Source organism: Triticum aestivum, chromosome 3B, assembly GCF_018294505.1.
Source record: "Triticum aestivum cultivar Chinese Spring chromosome 3B, IWGSC CS RefSeq v2.1, whole genome shotgun sequence".
Taxonomy (NCBI): Eukaryota; Viridiplantae; Streptophyta; class Magnoliopsida; order Poales; family Poaceae; genus Triticum; species Triticum aestivum.
The window spans coordinates 281,778,197-281,801,481 of NC_057801.1; positions in this window are offsets into that span (position 1 = coordinate 281,778,197).

The window sequence follows — 23,285 nt, forward strand, 5'->3', positions numbered from 1 at the left end:
CATGCTTTCTTTCAGCCTTTACTAATGCCACGAGGACACGAATAGCTGAAGACTCCACCTGGCTTGTGCGTAATCCAGCATCATCTGGGAATTTGCACCTTGTGTCTAATCCAGCATCATTAGAGAACTGGCACCTTGTGTGTAATCCAGCCTCATTTTGGAAACACGATCTCGAGGTTGACCATACTTCCCTCCTCACAGGAACTGCATCCTGACATGAAGTTACTTCTTTTTTAGATCAATACTCAGAGCAACCTAGATCCATTTAGTAGAAGCCAGATAAATAGAACTCGGAGAAGTGAATTCAAAATGAAAAAAATTATAAAAACAGACTACAAGGTGAGAACACCCACTTCCTACATCAAGCTAAAAAACAAAAGCATTATGACGATTAAGACTCTTCTTATAACACATCGAAGAACACCAGGCTTAATTGAAACAGAAACAACAACATATACACATCGAAGAACACGAGGCTAAACGAAAGTAATTGAAAGGGTGTTACTTACCAAAGCTCGTTTTACAGGTTCGGTGCAGCTCCTCTTTAACTTGCCATGCTCCTTGAAGATGTCCCCAATATCATGTGTTTGGTCTTCATTGCTCCTCTGCATGTTCGCACTCGTGGTTTTAAAATCTCAACATGGCAACAAAAAGATACTACTAGTAATACTGGCACATCTTGTGCGCAACATTAAAGCACTCGTATTCCATGTTAGAGAATCTCCAACAGAATCGCAACGCACGACGCTTTAAAAAAGCATTTACAGTGATGAGATCGAGAAGTAGAGACTAGAGAATAGAGGATAGTTCTCAGCATAGATAGATAAAAAAAGATAATTCAACTACTCCTCGTCGTCTGACTCCTCCTCGGTGATGCCCTCCTCCGACATCTGACTGTAGGCGTGAAGATACCGATCGTCGTCGGATTCCCAGGGCGACGCTGCTCCCAGCTCATGTTGAATTGAGCGTCCACTTTTCGCCTATGCTTGTCCTCGTGATAGGCGGCTCACTCCGCCCTCCTCTTATATCCCTCTCCGCCCTCCTTTACGCGTAGAACTAGTGCTCTTTGATGATGTCCTGTGGGAAGTGTTGGCTCCATAGCGCCATGGCTTCCTTGTCCCGATGATGCCGAGACAATGCTCGGTTGTTGCGACGATCCTCGTTGGTGCTAAGCCGCGGCAGAGGCGCGAGCTCCTGCGCCCGCTCCCGCGTCGGCATGTTGGGGAAGTTCAATGTTCTATGAGGCCACCGGAGGCGCCACGCCACCGCATCATACGCGCGGGCGGCCTCGTCGGCGGTATCGAAATTGCCGAGGCCGAGGCGCATCCCGCGGAACCAGATCTCGGCGGAGAAGCCGCTGGAGGGGCGCGTGCGGACGCCGCGGTATCCCCAAGTTTCCCGGTGACGCGGCGGCGGCGTGGCGAGAAAGAGCGAGGAGAGAGTGGTGGCGAGGCAAAGAGTGGGGAGAGAGCGGTGGCAAGGCACAGAGCAGTGGGAGGGCGTTGGATTTTATATAGCGCGCCGGACGCCGTGCACCAAAACTAGCGCACGCCCGACCGCTTGTTCCCACGCGCACGCGATCCTTTCCTGACGTCTCGGCTATCTCTACTCTCTTCTCTACTGTTATATTTATTTAATATTTAATATTTATCTCTACTTCTCTACTATCTACTTTTTTTCTCTATACTTTTTTTTCTTATAAAAAAATATAGTTGGTGATGATGGTGTGCCTGCCATCCTGCAATATAGGCCGTTCGATTTATATCTGACAAATAGGAAGGAAACAAATGGGAATTTTGCTAAAAGATACCCATACCCCTCTCCAGATTTGCAAATAAGGCCTTCCCCCATTTATCCTTTTCTCCCACAAGATAGACTACTCATACAAATGCATCTTGATGGGTGTAACACATGGGCATCTTGCTAGTTCTAAAAAACTTTCCATCATTTGCCACAATACTGGTTGCAGATGAAAAACCTACCCAAGCACAACGCGATACAGGAGCGACGCTACAATTACAAGCTGATATTCTGTTGGACAATGGAGGCTATAACCAATTACTTTTACGGGAACAATAGCACCCAGGAAATTTGAACCGTAGGTATGAACAAAATTGGAACTGCACATGTACTCCTAAGTGATTCAATACACACATTACCAATCGAGGAGGAGAACGATGGTCGCGGCGGCCTCTGTGAGTCATGGTCGGCAACGGGAGTCAGTTCATTGTCCACGATGGTGGTATTTATGCGCTTGGCGTCGGCTTCCGGGAAGAAGATCCGAGACCATGGAAGACAATGGCGGGGAAGAGGCTCCGAGTACGACGACGACGGTGGACCGACTCCAGTGCGGTGTACGATGTCGTCGACGAGGCAGATGCGCTGCGGTGGACGAGTGTGCCGATATAAAGGGGAGGAGCACAAAGGCTGCGGTGCAGTGGAGAAGTCTATTTTGCAGTGGGGATAGAAAATGGGAAGTATTCAGGTGTACTACTCTAGGTGCCGGAGTGGGGTTGGCTGGGTAGGGTGAACCTGAAGTTACAAAAACAGCCCCCTACCAAGCGTCATCCGTAGTCCTGTTCCGAAGGCTATGATGGTAACTTCCCACTACTTGAATCAGGGTCACGGGAGATTTTCCCGCCGACCTCAAAATTTTCTGACACTAAACTCCCCGTGTGGCATGTTGAGTGATTCGGCTAAGCAACTAGCGAGTAGTAGTAGTAAACTCTGCATATTAGGTTTGACTGAAGTCAAACTTCCTAAAGTTTGACCAAGTTTATAGAAAAATATAAACATTTACCATAACAAATATGTATGATGTGAAAGTACATTCAATAATGAATCTAATGGTATTTATTTGTTATTGTATATGTTAATATTTTTTGTTATAAGCTTTCTGAGAGTTTACAAAACTTAACTTTGACCAATGCTAATACACGGACTTAAATAAAAACGAGGGAGTACACATTTGATTTCTTAGTTTGTAGTGAACTAATCATTTTTTGAAATTGTGAAATAAATATATTAGGCTATTTACTTCGAATGTAATGGTCTATACAATTCAATAGTTACAATCATTGTCGAATCCCAAGATGTATACAAGGTCTAGAGTACTTCACAACATGCTCAAACTCACATAATCTCAGTCAAATGAGAATCACTCCCCTGGGCGCGCCTGGCCACGAGGGTAGAGGGCACGCCCACTCCCCTGGGCGCGCCCCCCCTATCTCGTGGGCCCATGGTGGCCCCCTCCACTTATTCCTGCACCCACACACTCCATTTTCTTCCCAAAAAAATCCCCATCCATCTCAAGCACGAGTTCTAGCTCATTTTGCTGCGATTTTCGATCTCCTTGCTCAAAGCTCCATTCACAAAACTGCTTTGGGAGATTGTTGCTTGGTACTCCTCCATTGGTCCAATTAGTTTTTGTTCTAGTGCTTTATTCTTTGCAAATTTTTGCTGCATAGGTGACCCTGTTCTTGAGCTTGCATGCCAAATTTATGAGGTCCCAAGTAATTCTAACGCATGATATAGGCTCTAGGCACTTGTAGGGGTAGTTGCTACCAATCTTGTTTAGTTTTATTCACTTTTATTTTCAAGTTACTAAAAAATTTCAGAAATTTTTCAGAGAAAGAAATATGTCTAGGAGAATGTACCAAGGTGGTTCCTCAACAAAGAGAGGACCTAGGCGTGCTATGCGTGAGAAAGACGATGGACTACCAAGGGATGCCGAAGCGCGAGCTTGTGAGTGACCATCAGAAGATTTTATGGTTAATGCAGGCATCAAGGATGAATTTGATGCGTATGTGCATAACACTGATCTTGAGGACTTCATACAAGATAAGTGTCCTTACTACTACCAATTGACAGATTCATTCGTGAGAAGATTTAAATTTAAATCTTCGCGTAATTCTCAGAATGTCATGTTTGATATTTATGATCAATCTTATACCATGGACTTAGAAGATTTTACAACTGCTTGCAAACTCCCGCAGTGGGGCAATGTTCATGAACCCCACAGATCTGAATATAAAGACTTGCTTGCTAGTATTACTGTGGGAGAGTCTAGGGATATAGCACAAGCTACCATAGGGAGCATTCATTTTCCTGCTATACATTATTTTGCTCTCTTCATTGGTAGATGCATTAACGGTAAATATGAAGCATGTCACATGTGTTTTCCTGATCTTTGTGTCCTCAAGAGTGCTGTGTTAGGTAATAAAGATTACAACTTGGGGGCAATAGTTGCACGTAGGTTGCATAATAATGGTATATCTAGAGATTTATTTGGAGGGAATTATGCGACCCGTGTTGCTAATTATCTTGGTATAGCACCACGAGAGGAGGATATGGAGTTGCTTCCTGCTTATTTAGATTATGACGTGATGGTCAAACATTGTTTTCTTTTGAGGAATGAACAATTCCTCCAGTATCGACTAATCTTTGATAGACATAGCTCTGTCCATGTTACTCTCCCTGCTCCTTCCCTTTTGGATTACTAGGCAAAACGAAGATATGTTGTTACCATGGAGGAGGCAGCTGAACACGAGGGGAGAGTGGAGATGGCTCGCCAACATGCCGTAGCTCAGGATGCATTTGCTGCTGCATCTCAGTATGACCCCAGTTGTAACTTCGGATATCAGCCAGGCTATCCTTGGCAATAGACCAACTTAGGCCAAAAGCCTAAGCTTGGGGGAGTATGTATTTCTCACCGACTTAACATATGTGTTCACACACTATTCTAGTTGTCGGTGCTCATACTCTTTCATTGTATTATCCATGATAGTTTAATTCCTTTTTCTAGCTTTCTTCTTGTGTGTTTGATAAACCTTAAGAAAAACCAAAAAATCAGTTAGTTTACTTTCCATGCTTGTAGTAGTAATTAAATGAAAACCCAAAAAGATTTCTCGTTCTTCTTTTACTTGTTGGGAGCTTTCCCGTGTAAATAGTTTTATTTTATTTTCTTTCCTTTGGGGGTCGAGATTAGAAGACCATGTTGAAAATGTTTAGTGGATCTCATATGCATCATTGTTGATTTAACTTAGAGCCCATATTACTTTGACATCTCTCTTGAGTTGAATGCTTGCAGATTCTAGCTTAGTCCAATGCACGTGCACTATTATTATAATACACACCGTTTGGTCGTGCAAGTGAAAGGCAATAATGACGATATATGATGGACTGATTGAGATGAGAGAAGCTGGTATGAACTCGACCTCTTTTGTTTTTGTAAATATGACGCGTTCATTGTTCCTAATTCAGCCTATTATGAAGTAAACATATTTGCAATGACATTTAGAGACTATAGTTGCTTGTGACATGCTTAATTAGCTATGAGTTATAATGGTTTACCTTGCGTGCCAACATGCTATTAAAATGATTATGATGTGGTATGATGGGATGGTATCCTCCTTTGAATGAATTGAGTGACTCGACTTGGCACATGTTCACGCATGTAGTTGAAACAAAATCAACATAGCCGTCACGATATGTATGTTGATGGTGGATTATATCCTACTCATGCTTGTACTTGGTGTAAATTAATTTTAATGCATGTTCATGACTGTTGTCACTCTCTCAGTTGGTCGCTTCCCAGTCTTTTGCTAGCCTTCACCTGTACTAAGCAGGAATACTGCTTGTGCATCAAAACTCCATAAACCACAAAGTTATTCCATATGAGTCCACCATACCTTCCTATATACGGTATCTACCTGCCGTTCCAAGTAAATTTGTATGTTCCAAACTCCAAACCTTCAAATGAAATTCTGTTTTGTATGCTCGAGTAGCTCATGTTCCAACTAGGGTTGTCTGTATCTTCCATGCTAGGTGGGTTATTCTCAAGAGGAGTGGACTCCGCTCTTCGTTCACGAGAAAATGGCTGGTAACTGGGATGCCCAATCCCATGATCAAAACGATCAAAGCAAATCAAAAAAATTAAACAAAACTCCCCTAGGGTTGTTGTTAGTTGGAGGCACTCGTTGTTTCGAGCAAGCCATGGATTGATGCTTGTTGGTGGTGGGGGAGTATAAACTTTTACGATTCTGTTTGGGAACCGCCTATAATGTATGTAGCATGGAAGATATCGCCATCTCATAGTTGTTGCGTTGATAGTGAAAGTATGCTGCTCAAAATGTTATTCATCTCTATTTTGAAATCGAGCTCTGGCACCTCTACAAATCCCTGCTTCCCTCTGCGCAGGGCCTATCTATCTACTTTTATGTTGAGTCATCACCTTCTTATTAAAAAGCACCCGCTGGAGAGCACACTGTCATTTGCATTCATTATTATTTGTTTATATTGGGTATGACTTGACTGAATCTCTTTTACCATGAATTACAATCTTTAGTCAGTCCTTGGTCTTTAAAGGTGCTCTGCATTTATGTTTTGTGGTCTCGGAATGGGCTAGCGAGATGCCATCTTGTTATATCATATTATGATTGTTTTTAGAAAGTGTTGTCATCCAAGTTTTATTATTATTGCTCGCTAGCTTATTATGCCATTAACATGAGTAAACATGAGACCTAAGTGTTATTGTGAATATGGTTAGTTCATAATCTTTGCTGAAAACTTGAATGTTGGCTTTACATATTTACAACAACAAGAGCAAATAGAGTTTGTAAAAGTTTTTCTTTATCACTTTCAGTTTATCAACTGAATTGCTTGAGGACAAGCAAATGTTTCAGCTTGGGGGAGTTGATACGTCTCCAACACATCTACTTTTCCAAACACTTTTGCCCTTGTTTTGGACTCTAACTTGCATGATTTGAATGAAACTAACTGGATTGACGCTGTTTTCAGCAGAACTGCCATGGTGTTGTTTACTGTGCAGAAAACAAAGTTCTCGGAATGACCTGAAAATCCACGGAGATAACTTTTGGAAAATATTAAAAAAACTGGTGAAAGAATCAAGGCCAGGGGGCCCACACCCTGTCCACGAGTGTGGGGGCCGCGCCCTCTCCCCCTGGGCGCGCCCCCTATCTCATGGGCCCCCTGATGCTCCACCAACCTCAACTCCAACTCCATATATTCCGTTTCGTGGAGAAACAAATCAAAGAGAAAGTTTCATCACGTTTTACGATACGGAGCCGCTGCCAAGCCCTAATCTCTCTCGGGAGGGCCGATCTGGAGTCCGTTCGGGGCTCCGGAGAGGGGGATTCGTCGACGTCATCATCATCAACCATCCTCCATCACCAATTTCATGATGCTCACCTCCGTGCGTGAGTAATTCCATCATAGGCTTGCTAGACGATGATGTGTTGGATGAGATTTACCATGTAATCAAGTTAGTTTTGTTAGGGTTTGATCCCTAGTATCCACTATGTTCTGAGATTGATGTTGCTATGACTTTGCTATGCTTAATGCTTGTCACTAGGGCCCGAGTGCCATGATTTAAAATCTGAAACTATTATGTTTTCATGAATATATGTGAGTTCTTGATCCTATCTTGCAAGTCTATATTCACCTATTATGTGTTATGATCCGACAACCCCGAAGTGCAATAATCGGTATATTTCTCGGTGATGACCGTAGTTTGAGGAGTTCATGTATTCACTATGTTTTAATGCTTTGGTCTGGTACTCTATTAAAAGGAGGCCTTAATATCCCTTAGTTTCCACTAGGACCCCGCTGCCATGATAGGGTAGGACAAAAGATGTCATGCAAGTTCTTTTCCATAAGCACGTATGACTATATTCGGAATACATGCCTACATTACATTGATGAACTGGAGCTAGTTCTGTGTCACCTATGTTATAGCTCTTACATGAGGAATTGCATCCGGCATAATTATCCATCACTGATCCAATGCCTATGAGCTTTTCACATATTGTGCTTTGCTTATTTACTTTTCCGTTGCTACTGTTACAATTACTACAAAACTGCTATAGTTACTTTTGCCACTATTACCATTATTATCATACTACATTGCTACTAAATACTTTGCTGCAGATACTAAGTTATCCAGGTGTGGTTGAATTAACAACTCAACTGCTAATACTTGAGAATATTCTTTGGCTCCCCTTGTGTCGAATCAATAAATTTGGGTTGAATAATCTACCCTCGAAAGCTATTGCGATCCCCTACACTTGTGGGTTATCATCGTCCTCCTCCGAGACTAGCAGGCTGCGGTGATCCTCTAGCGACTCCGGCATGGTGAACGGGTAGCACGTCTCGTACTTGATGTTCTTCGCCAAGGGCCAGTAGTGACGGCTGCACGCATCCGTGAGGTGATGCACCATGTCCGCCGGCGAGCCCCAAAACGGCATCGGGCACTCGTAGCAGTAGACAAAGGGCTCCTTGGAGGCATCGACCAGGCCATCCATAAAATGGGAGTGGCTGTAGCGGATGTTGCGCCAGTTGAATATATGAGCAAGTTACTACGAGATTTAATCCGAATAAGCACAAAATAAATCATGACGGCTATAGCAGAGATGAAACTAATCACGTGGACTAGCCTAGTAGTAGGATACAGAGTAGAAACATGAATTCTACTATGATTTCGAATAGGAAGGACAGAAACACATACGGTGCAACGAGAGCAGCACCATTGGCGTTGAGGTTGTCGCCCATGTCGTTGAGGAAGAGGTTGCCGAGGTCGGGGAAAAAGTCATCGTCGATGAAGTCGTGGCTTCCCGCAGTCGCGAGAGTGTGCTCCCCAAATTTCAACAGCGCCCACCGAATGGAGCGCATGAGTGAGTGGCTGTAGGGGACGTTGCGGCCGCCGAATGGAGCGCAGGAGTAGCACACGAAGCAGTAGATGGTGTCCTTACTAGTACTCCCTAGTCTCTATCTATATATATCTACTCTTATAGAAAACCGAGTTGGTGATGATGGTATGCCTACCATCTTCTAATATAGACCGTTCGATCTATATATGACGGATAGAAAGCCAACTATGACAATTTTACAAAAGATACCCGCACCTCTCTCCACATTTATAGATAAGGCCTTGCCTTGTTCATCCTTATCTCCCACAACCTCGTGCTCCTCCCTAAATCTCTATCTCTAGTACTCTTCTTTGTTTTTGCTAACAAATCGAATAGTACTGCGCCGTCCGCTGCACGCCCGGTTGAACACGTCTCCTCGCCTCCACCATCACCAACTGAGTCTTTTAAAGGAGTAGGAGTAGAGAAAAAACCGAGTTGGTGATGATGGTGTGCCATGCAATGCACGGGCATCTTGCTATTTTTTTGCATATAATTCAAAACACCACGTAGACACGGTCTTTGAGCATGGTTTGTAGTCGTTCCACGCTCGGGCATTGAAGTTTGTAACTATTTTAGATTTAAATATACTAATCCTCCGGTGCTAGTAGTAGAGCAGAGTCCTACTCTACTACTCTACTCAAGCAAGTTAGGGCATAGTAGTAGGTACTGTAGGGAGTACTAGTACTGTGATCACTCAAGCAAGTTGTCTGGCATCGATATGAACCTATGCTGCTGATATGTGTCTCGTAAGTCAAGCGGCATGCTGTAGTCATCATCACCTGTCCACTTTCCGCAGCACATATTCGCTTCTCCATCTTTATCCGCACATAATCTCGTCCAATCTTCCATCCCTGCTAAGGCGCCTCCCCCCCTTGTCCGAAACTCAGGCACTAACAATGGCAGAACCGAGGAGCGTCCGGCGAAAGAGTGGTTGAATTCGCTCCCCACAGAGGTAATCAAGCTCATTGTTTCGCGTGTGTACAATCTCAGTACCATGCCGCTCGCCGCATGCTCGTCGGGGCTGTACCGTTTACTCAGAGCCCTCAGGTCGGAGCCCTCCTTGCTTGTTTATGCCGCCTGATCTTCATAAACAGCGTGTCACACAGCATAACAATTGTAGGGTGGCGAGCATCAACCCCCTTGACTGCGATACGATCCCCGTCACCCTCAACTACATTAACGGTATGTACTCAGTCGGCATGAACACATCTTGGATGGTGCTCGTCGACGGTCGCGGCAGTTGGATGCTCGTAGAGGTCTACACTCGGCGATTGATCCCCATTCCTTCGATTAACACTGCACTGCTTTGGCACCGCGGCCCAGAATACTTCGAATCTTACAGTAGCCAACATGATACCAAGTTTGATTTTCTCAAAGTTGTAATCTACCAAGTGCCCACAAGATCTGCGAATTATAAAGACTTCAGGCTAATTGCGTTCTTCAACCACGGTCTTGCCTATCTGATAGGTCTCTGCGGTAAGTGGATAAATCTGCACGTCCATCGCAGGATCATACATCCTCCATGGTTCTCTGATGCCATTGAACACAAGGGCTTCATTTACGCTGTTGACTCCTTCTATGACTAGACGTATTGCTGGCCTACTCCAGTCATCGCTATAATGGGCTGTTACAGCAGTATGTTACTTTCCTATGATATCATGATGGCTTGCTTATGTTACTGTCAGCATTCACTAAAAAAATATTCATGCTCATAACATGTTGTTCTTAAGATTGACTACATCAAGAGCCCTTTTTTATTTGACTCCAACTTGATATGATGTTGTAGGCCGCCTGGTGTCCCTACACTTCTTAATCCTAGAATCTTTCAAAGAAAAGCGGCATGGCAGTTGCAGGTGGTTCCTGGCTCGACCAGACGATGGCAAACGATTGATGATCGTTCGCACGTACCAGACGTGTTGTTTCGCGGAATAAAATCACAGTCACTTCAAGGTCTTTGAGCACAATCCCAGCTTCTCTGGGCCTTCAGGAATTTTTTACTGGAGGCTGATAAGTAGCCTTGGTACACGCTCTCTGTTTGTTGGACTGAATTATCCGATTAAGCAGGAGATAACCGACGGTAAGGATCATGATGGCAGCGCGGTTTCGTTCATCAGGCAAAACTGTGTGTACATAGCATACCATGCGTCTCTGCATGCACCATACCCTGATATGTGCCGCCACGCACTGCAGCCCAAAGTAGGAGAGAGGGTCGCAAGTATCAAACTTTGACCTACTGGCTGGAGTTTCCCCCGTCAGGCACCCATCTGGTTCAAGCCGTTAGCCAATCTCCACAGTTTAATAAATAGTAACATCTAACTGAGCCAATTAGTTAGATGCGTACACTTGTTGTAGTATGATCTTTATTTAGTTTGATGCATACACTTGTTCTTTTTTGGTAGCCCTTTTGTAATAATGGCTAATGTTTGGTTTGGAAGAGAGAGCTGCGTCTTCACTCTTCTGGCCTGCTTACTGCTTCTGTTGCACCCCCAGCCCTAGTTGCTGCTGCTGCTGTTTTCAATGTACAATCAGTAGTATATTTCTTCTGTTGGTTGAATAAATGTGTTTTTAGAATGACAAACACAATGTTTTGGATGTCGTTGCATGGTTCGATCCTTAGTGCCCCGTACCATACGTAACGCATACTATTTTTTGTACGGAACACATTTTCCACTTGTTGATAACATGTAGCCCACTGATGAAGGCCCAATAGAGGAGCCCATAATTAACTGGAAGGGAGGCTCTCACATGAATCTGGCCCAGGTACATGCTCATGGTCCCCTAAACATAAATAAGTAAATAATGCTCATGCACCAGTTCTTTAAAATCATGATTTAACAGGAGGATATTATTTCCTATGATAGTGTCGTTACATTCAGTCGATATTATTCTTAGGCAAAGATAGCGACTAGTCTTCTTTCTCCCAGCATTTTCTTCCTGCAACCAGCGGACCCATGCAAATCATAGTCAACGTCGTAAATAGTTCCGGCCTATTTTTATTTTTCAATAAGAATGTCCAACCCAGCCTAGCACATTGGCAACATCACTTTATCCTCCGCCTTGGTGCGCTCGCCGCGGCACCGCCGTCTGGCCCTGTCAACATAGTTTTCAAAACGGTCCCTGTCAACATAGTGAATCAGAAGAGAACTGTAGTCGTGAGTATGACAGTACGGACCCACCCGGTGCACTCCCGAACACAAGCAAGCGCCTCTTTTACTACTCAGATGCACCCCTAGTTTTTTTACTCTAATCCACCCTGCTGATATCCGGGACCCACATCATTTTTAACGTATAGTCAATTAACGACAGAATTGCACAACTTTTTTTGAGTAGTAATTCGGAAGAGTAGGCTATAATCTGGGTTGTGCGGTCTCTGTGGCCCGTCTAACAACATGACCAGCCCAGCAGGTTTTTCTTTGGGAAAATAGGTAGCCCAGTATTTCTTTTTGAAGAATATCCAAGCTAGGCCTATTTGTTTTCTTCGACTTACTGGGCTGCAAATATTTCAAGATGAGGAGGGATGCATTCCGGCCTGGCCAAAGAGTATGGTCAGTGTCTGTTAAAAGTAATATCAAAGGGGTTGAAAATTCCAAAAAAAATATAGCAAATGGGATATTAATTTCTTTTTTTGTTTTTGTTCTTCACTGATATTTTATAGTACTTCATTGGATTTAACATGACATAGTACTAATTTATTTTTATATTTGTTTTAGTATGGCTACTAATTTTTGGATTAAGAATATTTTTTTCCCTAGCCAAAATTTGCGAAATTTCAAAATTTCGCACATATTTAGTTTATTTTTTCAACCCTGGTACTGACCAGAAAATGGTCAGCAATGCTAGAAATAGAAAACGGGCTGCAATAATTTCCATATGAATTAGAAAATGAGTAAAAATTATAAAATTAATAGCAAATGGGCTATACATGCCACAGATTTCGAGGCTAACTTGTTTACGCAAGACTTTGTCAGTCAACACACGATTCTAGCAGCAGTGACTGTTGCATGTCCATCCAACGGCCCACGTGCGTCTTCAATCTCTAATCTTCCTGCTCCAACCGCCTAAACTAGTGCCGACGGGACTGCCTGCTCCCTCCTCTTGTGGCCCGCTGTGATGCCGCGCAGGCTTCCCCGGCCCACCCTACTCCCTCCACTAGCCTGGCCGCACGCAATCAACTGCCTCCTCATTACGCGAAAAAATGATTCCTCCCACTGACATCTGGGGCGCACCGGTTGGGAGGCTGACCTATGGGCCTACTAAGTTGACGCGTACGCAGGGCTTGTCTACTTAGTCAACAAATGATTGTAGCAGCAGTAACCGTTGGATTTGAATAGAACGGTCCTGCTGCTTCTTCAAGTGCTGCTCTTCTTGCGCCAGCTACCCAAACCAGCGCCGACGAGACTGCCTGCTCCTGCCTCCAGTGGCCGTTTGTGCTGTCGTTGAGGCCTCACCGCCCCCTACTACTCCCACCGTTAGCCAGGCCCTGCGGCAACGGCAACCTCACACCGTAGCCAAACCAGTGAACCCTCCTACTCCTCTCCGCATGGGCATCCACTGCCGCGTCTTCCCTGGCTTCGTGTCGTCCCCTTCCTAGGCCTTGCCGTCGTCCACCGCCCTGGTGCTCTCGGTGTGGCGTGCTCAACCTGGTCATCGAACGACTTCCATCGGACATGGACTGTACATGGAGAGGCTGACAGCTGGGTCCACGGCCGCACACAAGGAAATGCCCCCTTATTATGTGCAAAATAATGATTCCTCCAGCTGACATCTGGGATCCACCGGAAGGGCCTCTATATTTCATGAAAAAAACGTTCCCCCCGCTGACAGGTCGGACCCACCAACTATATCTTCGCACACAAGGAAGTGTCTCCTCATAACGCATAAAAAAATGAATACCCCTGCTAGCTGGGACCCACCATAGTGGGTGGCTGACTTGTGGGCCTACTAAGTTGACGGGCACGGAGGCCTTTGTCAACTTAGTCAATACTCCAGTGACCGTATGATGTCCATCCAACGGCCATAGTGCTTCTTCAACCTCTGGTCTTCTTGCTCCAGCCGCCCAAAGCAGCGCCGGTCGTGCCGCCTGCTCCTGCCTCCCGTGGCCGGCTGTGCTGCCGCGGAGGCCTCACCGCCCCCATACTACTCCCACTGCTGGCCAGGCCATCCCTCTACTCACCCGCACCCCCTGTTATTCTGCGGCGACGACAGCCTCACACCACAGCCGAACCAATGAACCCTCGTACTCCTCTCTGTGTGGGCACTGCCGTGTCTTCCCCAGCTCCGCGTTGTCCCCTTCCTAGGCCTTGCCGTCGTCCACCGCCGTGGTGCTCTCGGCATGGCGTGGTCAATGTGGTCAAGGAACGACTTCCATCGGACGTGGACTGTACGTGGAGAGGCTGACAGCTGGGTCCACGGCCGCACACAAGGAAATGCCTCCTTATTATGTGCAAAATAATGATTCCTCCAGCTGACATCTGGGATCCACCAGAAGGGCCTCTGTATTTCACGAAAAAAACGCCCCCCCCCCCGCTGACAGGTCGGACCCACCAGCTATATCTTCGCACACAAGGAAGTGTCTCCTCATAACGCATAAAAAAATGAATACCCCCTGCTAGCTGGGACCCACCATAGTGGGTGGCTGACTTGTGGGCCTAGTAAGTTGACAGGCACGGAGGGCTTTGTCAACTTAGTCAATACTCCAGTGACCGTATGATGTCCATCCAACGGTCGTAGTGCTTCTTCAACCTCTCGTCTTCTTGCTCCAGCCGCCCAAAGCAGCAATGGTCGTGTCGCCTGCTCCTGCCTCCCGTGGCCGGCTGTGCTGCCGCAAAGGCATCACCGTCCCCATACTACTCCCACTGCTGGCCTGGCCATCCCTCTACTCACCCGCACCCCCTGTTATTCTGCGGCGACGACAGCCTCACACCACAGTCCAACCAGTGAACCCTCGTACTCCTCTCCGCGTGGGCAGTGCCGTGTCTACCCCAGCTCCGCGTCGTCCCCTTCCTAGGCCTCGCCATCGTCCACCGCCATGGTGCTCTTGGCGTGGCATGGTCAACGTGGTCAAGGAACAACTTCCATCGGACGTGGACTGTACGTGGAGAGGCTGACAGCTGGGTCCATGGCCGCAGCAAGGAAGAGCCTCCTTATTACACAGAAAATAATGATACCTCCACCTGACAGTAGGGACCCACCGGACGGGCCACTGTATTTCGCGAAAAAAATGGTTCACCCCTGACTGCTGGGACCCACCAGGTACATCTTTGCACGCAAGGAATTGCCTGACAGTCGGGACCCACATAGTCGAAGCGTACGTAGCGTTGTCAATTTGGTCGCGGACGTGTACATACATACTGGTCGATGTAGAGGTGTGCACGTGTTGTAGTAGAGGCGCGCATGTAGCATGTACACGTACATACAACAGCCAGGGTGCAAGAAAGTAAATACGGCCATGTACGTACATACGGGCGGTGTCTCGAACGCGTACTCGCGCATACGTACGGCCAGGGCTCATGTACATGGCTGGGTCGGAATGGAGAAACTGTGTCGTCATCGTGTTCATGGCGAGGCAACATAATGCATGGTGTTCATGGGGAGGCAACGAAATGCGTCATGTTCGTCGGGAAGCAACGGAATGCGTGGGAGCCAACCGGCTTGGACGGAAGAGGCGATGGAAACGAGGCCTGGCGTACCGCAGAACAAAGGAAACGGCCTTGTGTTCGACCGGCCACGTTCAAAACGGGATCCTTTTCATCGGGAGGGGTCTGGCGTACCGCAAACTGGAGGAAACGGACCTCCTACGGTCGAAACGGGGGTCCTATTGGTCGGGAGGGGTGTGGCATACCACAAAACGGATGAAACGGACTTGTGTTGGAGCACTACGGTTGAAACGGGGGTCCTGTTCATCGGGAGGGGTGTGGCGTACCGCAAAACGGGACACCACGGGATACTATTCATCTCCACCGTCAACCTCCTCTAGCCTCCACGGGCTACCGTCGACCTCCTCCATCCTCCACGGGCTCCTGTTCATCCAGCCTCCACCGCGCGCTACTCCACCGGCTACTGTTCAACCACCCCTCCACGGGCTCCTGTTCAACCACCCCTCCACGGGCACCCCTCCACCGTCTACTATTCATGTAGCCCTCCACGGGGTCGTCCTATTCATCCAGCCCTCCACGGGGTCCTGTTCATCCAGCCCCAACCGGCTCGATCGATCGGGGTCCTGTTCATCCAGAGGCAACGCCACAGGGTCCTGTTCATCAACCCCCACCGCTCACTGTTCATCCAAACCGCCCGGCAACGCTCACTGTTCATCCAGAGGCAGCATCGATCGGCTTCAGTTAGCAGCAGTAGCGAAGGAGTTGCTTGATCGGGTTCAGTTAATAGTCATCGATCGATCACTCCGGTTTAGTAACGTGTAGCCTGCAGTGCAATCGCTCGGGTTCAGTTAGAGCCCAACACCTCGCTTGGGTTCAGTTAGAGCCAACGCCTCACACACACGCGCGTACGTGTACGAGAGAAACGTGCATTGCTCGGCCCCCGACCTCCCACCGTAACCGGGAACTCGCCGAAACCTTTTTTTTGTATGACAGAAAAAATTCGTTCGGCCCAAAATGTCACGGATGTGTCTTTTTTTTGTAGTGCCTTGTCGCACGCTCGACCTCCTGGTTTGAGCCGGCCCTGAGCGCGTCCACCATTGTTGAGGAGAAGCACCTTGCCGTCATGCTCCCGCTGACGGCGTGCATCGGCAACGAGGGAGGAGAGATGGTGCTCCGGGTCAGCTGTGCAAAGTCGGGAGGCTTGGGTGAAATCTTTTACCCCTTTTTTCTGCACAACGTCTTCGGAGGGCTCGCCCCCCTTCTCCAATTTCTTCTTCGCCATCCTCAACTATTACCGGATCCACGCCCTTCACCTTCATACCAACTCCATCCTCCTCCTGTCGATATTTGCCTTCTATTGTGAGGCGTTTGGGGGAGGTGATGCCCTCCGTCGCGCTTTTCCGCCACTTCTTCTACCTCTGGATGGTCGGCTCCCAGTCCTCCGGGTTCGCCAGCTTCGTCATGGCTCACGGTAGCAACATGATCTCGAGGGCCGGGAAGAAGGTGGAGGACATCCGGCACAAGGGGATCTTCATGGACATCAAGCGCTCCCACGCTCAGCTGGAGCTGCCGACCACCTTCCCGGCGAAGCTAGACCGGTGGGCTCACGAGAAGCTCACTGACTATCAGATATCGGGTTCTGGCAAAACCCTTAAGGTTCGAACTCTGGGGTGCGCGCGAAGATCTACTTCCTACCGATCCATGTCCCAACGCCTTGCCGTGAATCTAAGCTACATGATCAACAACACAAGGGACACAAGGTTTATACTAGTTCGGGCCACCGTTGTGGTGTAATACCCTACTCTGGTTTTTGGTGTGGTGGATTGCCTCAGGGGCTGATGATGAACAGTACAGAGGAAGAACAGCCTCGCGAGGGGTGTTCTTGAGCTGGTGTAGTGTTCTACTTGGGTGGATTCGGTCGTATCTGGATGAGATGATATCTACTATGGTGGCTATCTCTACTTATAGATGCCCTGGTCCTCTTCCCAAATATTAAGTGGGAAGGGAGCCAACAACGGCCATTTTGAAGGGGAACATCTGGTACAAGTTATCCTGACTAAAGTTGGTCTTCGACTGCCAAAGGCACTGGTGATGACGCCGTCTTGGGCTGCAAGGTGACCTCCATCCTGCCGCTCTGTTGGTCTTGGTCTTGTTGCACCAAAATGGTAACCTTTGCTTGATGCATCGGTACTCCGCGCCTGTGTTTCCCCCTTTGAACCAAAGAGGAAACAAGCACACTGCGCAGGATGGAGCCCGCCAGGCCTCGATCGTCATGGCTTGCGTCATGAGCACCTCGCGAGGTACCCCTGCCTTGATCTCTCCGCCACCTTGCGAGCCAGCCTGGTGAGGCCGCCCCTGAGGAAGCCTTGCGTCGTCTGCCCCGCGAGGCTTGGTCCCTCGCAAGGGTCTTGTGCTTGGATTGATGAAGACGGGTCGTACTGGGCCTCTGCTTGAGCCACGCCGCAGGCCACAGGCAGGCAAGTCTGGGGACCCCCATTCCCAGAACACCGAGAGTAGCTCCCGGGCCCAAGGCGCGCTCAGACTTGGCTTAGCAGTGAAGCGAAAGGGCAAGTGCGGAGCACCGTGGGGCCCAACAGCCTGCGGCCTTGGTCGCCACGTGGCGGTTGATTGGACATGGGCGTCTCCGCTTCCCCGGGTTGCCTCGGCAACTGCCCAATTTGACGAGTCCCTGCTGCATGCAAAAAGAGTCATGATTACCTGCAATCGTGGGGGACGACGGTTGGCCTCCCTTGGGTTATAAATGTGGAGGGGCGCAGGCCCCTAATGCACATCTCCCTTCCCCCGCCTGCTTGTTCTTCCTCCTTGCTCCAGTCGCCTGCTGTGTCCCATGGCGCCAACGAAGAGGTTCTCGGCCGTGGAGACGGGGAAAGCTCGCCGGATGGGCCTGGCTCCCCTCTGCCCAAGCGCGGCCGAGGTCACCCCCACAAGCACCCCGCGACTCTTGCAGCGGCTCCTCGTGGTCGCGGCGGTGGTCCCTCGCGCGGTGACGGCCGCCTGGTGTGTGAGGGAAGGCGCGTCGTGGCCGCGCGGCCTCCCCGGCCATGCTTTCACTCGGCAGAGGTGCTACCAAAGTTTGTCGTGTGGTCGGCAGATCCGACCGGCAGCTGGCTCCAGCTCCCCTGCTTCTTTGCCGGCGAACTGCTGGCCGCTGGTCCTAGTGGGCTCTGGCTGCAGGCGGACGTTTGCTACAACAGGGCTTCCTGGGTCTCGGTGGAGACCTCTATCGCTGGGAACGTGGCCTTGGCCCGTGGTTGGCAGACGTTTGCCCGTGCGCGCGGCCTAGGCCAGTGGTGCACCCTGCACTTCAAGTTTGATGGCGACGCGAGCCTCTACTTGAGGGTGTCCGCAGAAGACGGTCGCCGTGTCAGGTGCTGCCCTGAAGATGATGACGATGACTAGGTGCTTGGACTTGGTGAGGGCCGCGACGAGGACGAAGGCGAGCCTGCTCCTGGCGGCGTCTGCAGCTCGCCAAGCTTCAGTGGCTCCCCCTCTGGTGACAGCTCCTCCAGCGGTGGCCGTGATCAACCACTGTGCTTCCGTGCCTGCTTCGAGGGTGGTAGCGGGTCGTCCCATTGTCGTGCCTCGGTGAAGCGCGAGGAGGAGTCTAATTGAGCTCGGGAGGGCGGCGTGGATCCCTCCTCGCGAGCCGTCGCCGAGCATGCTACGTTTATTTTGTTTACCTCCTTTTCCTGCATTGAGAGAGAATGAGAGAAGTATGGAGCCCCCCGGGGGCGTGAAAGACTATTTCCCTTAATTATCATGCTATCTCTACTATTCCCATGCTGTGTTGTGGTGTTGCAGCTATGTGGTTGCGTGTAGGAACAACTTAGCTTAGGGGGTTTACTGCAGTTTCCGCCTCGCGAGGTACTTTCCTGAGGCCTCGCCGGGCATCTTAAGGTCTGCAAAATCTCAGTCGCGGGAATAGCTTTCAAAACTTTGTTGCGTGGGCGACCGGCCTGGGTCCCGTGCTTCATGTCGTGATGCCCGTGGGGCATGGACCGGGAGGGTTGCTCCCGCTGTGAACTTGGGTGAGGAAGCCTCATGAAATCAGGAGAGAAAAAAGGCTCACAATGGCGCCCACGTAGCCCCCTCGCGAGGCTAGCGAGAAGGAGAACGGGCCGAGCGAAAGCCAGAAACAGAGTACAGGGGCAGGGGATCGCAAACAACACTAGAAGCAACTCCAATAAAAGTTCAAACGAGGGAGAACAAGCCAACTGCGGAAAGCAAATGAAAAGCCGCGTCCGGCACCTAGTCTAGTCTTCGACGTCTTCTCACCAGCGCGGAGCTAAGTGCTGCAACTGGGTGTGGGCGGGAGCCCCCGAGGCCCAAGGGCGGCACTCCGGAGACTCCGGGGCGTGTACAGCCCAACTCATTATTACATGAGAGTGTTACGGGCGGCGAGCTTCACAGGCGTTGGGCCTTCTTCACAGGCACCGGGCCTTTCTTGGAGCGGCGAGCTTCACAGGCACTGGGCCTTCTTTATAGGCACTTGTGCCTTCTTCATAGGCACCGTGCCTTCTTTACAGGCACTGGGCCTTACTTCACAGGCACCAGGCCTTCTTTACAGGCACTGGGCCTTACTTCACAGGCACCTGGCCTTCTTTACAGGCACTGAGCCTTACTTCAAGGGTAGAACCTCCGGAGGTGCTGAATGTTCCACGCGTTCGGGATGGGCACCCCTTCCTGGGTCTCCAAGCGCGCGGCGCCAGGTCTAGAAACATGAACAACCTTGAACGGGCCCTCCCACATGGGCGAGAGCTTGTGCATCCCTTCCCTGGAGAGCACTCATACGTCTCCAACGTATCTATAATTTTTGCTTGTTCCATGCTATTATATTACACCTTCTGGATGTTAATGGACTTTATTTTACACATTTATATCATTTTTGGGACTATCCTACTAACTAGAGGCCCAGCCCGTATTGCTGTTTTTTTGCCTATTTCAGTATTTCAAAGAAAAGGAATATCAAACGGAGTCCAAACGGAATGAAATCTTCGGGACCGTGATTTTTGGAACGAACATGATCTAGAGGACTTGGATTGAAGCCAAGAAGCAGCCGAGGCGGCCACGAGGGTGGAGGGCGCGCCCCCTGTCTCGTGGGCCCCTTGGGCGGCCACCGACCTACTTCCTCCTACATATACCCACGTACCCCGAAAACATTCAGGGAGCCAACGAAAAACAATTTCCACCGCTGTAACCTTCTGTATCCGCGAGATCCCATCTTGGAGCCTTCGCCGGCGCTCCGCCGGAGGGGGAATCGACTACTGAGGGCTTCTACATCAACACCATAGCCCCTCCGATGAGTTGTGAGTAGTTTACCACAAACCTTCGGGTCCATAGTTATTAGCTAGATGGCTTCTTCTCTCTTTTTGGATCTCAATACCATGTTCTCCCCCTCTCTTGTGGAGATCTATTTGATGTAACTCTTTTTGCGGTGTGTTTGTCGAGATCCGATGAATTGTGGGTTTATGATCAAGTTTATCTATGAGAAATATTTGAATCTCTTCTGAATTCTTTTATGTATGATTGATTTATCTTTGCAAGTCTCTTCGAATTATCAGTTTGGTTTGGCCTACTAGATTGATCTTTCTTGCCATGGGAGAAGTGCTTAGCTTTGGGTTCAATCTTGCAATGTCCTTACCCAGTGACAGCAGGGGTTGCAAGGCACGTATTGTATTGTTGCCATCGAGGATAAAAAGGTGGGGTTTATATCAGATTTCTTGAGTTTATCCCTCTACATCATGTCATCTTTCTTAATGTGTTACTCTGTTCTTATGAACTTAATACTCTAGGTGCATGCTGGATAGCGGTCGATGTGTGGACTAATAGTAGTAGATGCAGGAAGGAGTCGGTCTACTTGTTGCGGACGTGATGCCTATATACATGATCATGCCTAGATAATCTCATAATTATTCGATTTTCTATCAATTGCTCGACAGAAATTTGTTCACCCACCGTAATACTTATGTTATCTTGAGAGAAGCCACTAGTGAAACCTATAGCCCCCGGGTCTATCTTTTATCATATAAGCTTTCAATCTACTTTTATTTGCATCTTTACTGTTTCGATCTATATTATAAAATACCAAAAATATATTTATCTTATCATACTATCTCTTTCATATCTCACTTTCGCAAGTGGCCGTGAAGGGATTGACAACCCCTTTATTGCGTTGGTTTCGAGTTCTTTGTTTGTTTGTGTAGGTGCGTGGGACTTTTGAGGAGCCTCCTACTGGATTGATACCTTGATTCTCAAAAACTGAGGGAAATACTTACGCTACTATTGCTGCATCACCCTTTCCTCTTCTAGGAAAACCAACGCAAGATCAAGACGTAGCAAGAAGGATTTCTGGCGCCGTTGCCGGGGAGGTCTTCGCTCAAGTCAAGACATACCAAGTACCCATCACAAACTCATCTCCCTCGCATTTACATTATTTGCCATTTGCCTCTCGTTTTCCTCTCCCCCACTTCACCCTTGCCGTTTTATTCGCCCTCTCTTTCCCAATCTTCTCCTCCCTTTTTCGCTTGCCTTTTTCTGTTTGCTTGTGTGTTGGATTACTTGTTGCCATGGCGCAAGATAATACCAAATTGTGTGATTTCTCCAATACCAATAATAATGATTTCCTTACTACTCCGATTGCTCCTCTTAATGATGTTGAGTCTTGTGAAATCAATACTGCTTTGCTGAATCTTGTTATGAAAGATCAATTCGCCGACCTTCCTAGTGAAGATGCCGCTACCCATCTAAACAACTTTGTTGATTTGTGTGATATACAAAAGAAGAACGATACGGATAATGATATTTTTAAATTGAAGTTATTCCCGTTTTCACTTAGAGATCGTGCTAAAGTTTGGTTTTCGTCTTTGCCTAAAAATAGTATTGATTTTTGGAACTAGTGCAAAGATGCTTTTATCTCTAAGTATTTTTCCTCCCACTAAGATCATCACTCTTAGAAACGATATTATGAATTTTAAACAACTTTATCATGAGCATGTTGCCCAATCTTGGGAAAGAATGAAATTGATGATTCGCAATTGCCCTACTCATGGTTTGAATTTATGGATGATCATACAAAATTTTTATGCCGGTTTGAACTTTGCTTCTAGAAATCTATTAGATTCGGCCGCGGGAGGCACATTTATCGAAATCGCGTTAGGAGGTGCTACAAAACTTCTTGATAATATTATGGCTAATTATTCTCAATGGCACACCGAAAGATCTTCTAGTAAAAAAGTGCATGCTATAAAAGAAATCAATGTTTTGAGTGGAAAGATGGATGAACTTATGAAGTTGTTTTCTACTAACAATACTCCTCTTGATCCCAATGATATGCCTTTGTCTACTTTGATTGAGAATAATAATGAATCTATGGATGTGATTTTGTTGCTAGGAATAGTTTTGGAAACAATGCTTATAGAGAAAACTTTAATTCTAGACCATTCCCTAGTAATTCCTCTAATAATTATGGAAATTCCTACAACAATTCTTATGGTAATTTTAATAATATGCCCTCTGATTTTGAGAATAGTGTGAAAGAATTTATGATCTCTCAAAAGAATTTTAATGCTTTGCTTGAAGAAAAGTTTCTCAAAGTTGACGATTTGGCTAGGAAAGTTGATAGACTTTTGCTTGATGTTGATTCTCTTAAACTTAGATCTAGTCCTCCTAAGCATGATATCAATGAGTCTCTCAAAGCCTTGAGAATTTCCATTAATGAGTGCAAGGAAAGAACCACTAGATTGCGTGCTAAGAAAGATTGCATTGTAAAGGCGTGTTCTTCTAGTTTCCATGAAAATAATGATGAAGATCTTAAAGTTATTGATGTATCTCCTATTAGATCTTTGTTTTGAAATATGAATCTTAATAATGGGACTGGAGATGAGTCAACTTTAGTTAGAAGGCGTCCCAATAATTCGGAGTTTTTAGATCTTGATGCTAAATTTGGTAAAAGTGGGATCGGAGA